This window comes from Centruroides sculpturatus, unplaced genomic scaffold (genome assembly GCF_000671375.1).
Source record: "Centruroides sculpturatus isolate CEXI.00-Female unplaced genomic scaffold, Cexi_2.0 scaffold494, whole genome shotgun sequence".
Taxonomy (NCBI): Eukaryota; Metazoa; Arthropoda; class Arachnida; order Scorpiones; family Buthidae; genus Centruroides; species Centruroides sculpturatus.
Window position 1 is genome coordinate 547,366 of NW_019384697.1, and position 2,176 is coordinate 549,541.

At 29.0% G+C, this 2,176-nt stretch overlaps 1 pseudogene; it reads right to left on the bottom strand.

Moving 5' to 3' along the window:
* Window positions 1-596: 596 nt before the first annotated feature.
* Window positions 597-1,919, bottom strand: LOC111627460 (annotated as a pseudogene).
* Window positions 1,920-2,176: the final 257 nt, after the last annotated feature.

The window sequence follows — 2,176 nt, forward strand, 5'->3', positions numbered from 1 at the left end:
TTTTATATTATATTATAACAAATTAATAAAAAGAATACATTTTATGAATAATTAACAAAACAAATTAATAAAAAGAAGATTCTTTTAATAACTTGACTGTGCTTGTTTTTTATCGCAAACCATTTTTACATGGGAATAATTGTTGAAATCTGCAACCTAATGTCATCTTCAGCATTCAATCTGTTTCTGTATTTTGTTTTTGTGGCAGCATACAAAGATAAAGATTTTTTGCCTATATAGGTTGATACAAATGACATTAGATGTTTCACAGCTCTTTTGGCAATTTCAGGATATTCATTCCTAATGTCAATCCAAAAATTCATAATATCAATTTGATTAAATTTTAGTTTTAATTGAGTATCAGTTGATATATTCAATTTGTTCTCTTTCTTTTATTGGGAGTTTGGAGGTGTCACAGTTTTAAAAAGGATTTTGAATTCAAGATAATTTTTCTTTTTGAACAGGAAAACATTCATGAAATGTTTTTTGCAGATCCTATAAATGTTGGACCAAATTATTTTTTACATTTTTATCAAGATTAGCGTTACTGTCTACTAAAATATTGTGCAAATTAGGAAAGCATTCAATATTTCCTTTCAAAATGCAATCTGTCCAAAATTTCAATTTTAAAAGAGTAGCATCAATTTTACTTTGTACCTTGAAAATATTGATATTTGTTCCTTGGAGCAATGTGTTGCACTCATTTAATTTTTGAGCTAATTGAGGTGCATGTTCAGATAAGAAAATTCTTATTTCATCTTTTAATTTGCAAAATCTTGCTAACACTTTTCCACGAGATAACCAATGGACGTCTGTGTGCATTAGTAGTGTTTTATATAAACTTCCCATATTTTCACACAATAAATTGAAAATTCTTGAATTTAATGGCCTTGATTTGATAAAATTTATAATTTTAACACAATCATTAAGTACGTCTTTTAGCTCTTCTGACATTTTCGTCACTGCAAGAGCTTGTCAATGAAGACAACAATGAGTACTTCTCATGTAAGGATTTTTTTGTTTCATGCGTGCAACTATGCTGTTCAATTTACCAAGCATTGCCTTGGCTCCATCGGTACTTGATGACATAAATCCCAAGATATATCTTGCTTTTTGAAATATGAATCTATCAAATGAAAAATTTCTGCCGCTGGTTTTCTGGTTGGCAGACTTTTGCAAATTAGCATATCTTCTTGAGTAGACATTCCATGGATATATCTCACAATAACGAGCAAGATCGCTAATCCAGCTATATCTGTAGTTTCGTCAAGTTGAATAGTAAATCCATGTTCAGAAGCTTGCAAATGTCTTATGAGCTCATTTTCACAAAAATTAAATATATTTTTAACACGCCTTGAAACTGTAGTATCCAAAAGGGGGATACAATCAACTAATTTAGCATGTTCTTCCCCAATCATGGTAGTAACTACATCTTTTACACATGGCTTAATTAATTTTTCTATATAAGCTTCACCCTGTTGAGCAATACGATAACTGACACGATATGATACTTTCAAAGCATTATCATTATTGTTTTTAACAAGGTTCATAAAAGTCTTTTTTCTATTTTTCAACTCATTACATTTTCTTTTAAAATACTCAACATTTTTATTTTGTAAAGTTGGATGATTTGTTTCCAAATGTCTTTTCAATTTTGTGGGATTTAAACTGCTATTGTGCATCACCTGTTCACATTCAATGCATAACCTTTTTGGTTCATTTTTATCACCAATCAAGCCAAATTTTATGTATTCTTCATTATACTTCCACTTTTTACAAATGTGTAACTCTGAATCACCAGACAACTTTTTGGTACTAGCATCTAGTTCATTTTCAACAGTAGTAGCGAAACTAGTTCCTGCATCTGTGGAATGAAGCTTTCCAGTTTTCAACCACACATCCGTTATTGCTACGGTAGTCTAATTAAATTGTAAATAAATAATAAGAGTTATCAATTATGATATAAAAACAAAATAAATACTCACTTGTACGCTTGTATGTGATTGTATTTAACAGACAGAATATGTGACGTCATGCGTCTTGATTGGTATATTTGAAGCACGTGACTTTTACCGAATTTCAAGATTTTATTTTATCCATAAAATATTTATTTATATTTATTTTTTAAAATCAACTGACACTTTATATCCAATTTATATTAATATTGTAATTTTTA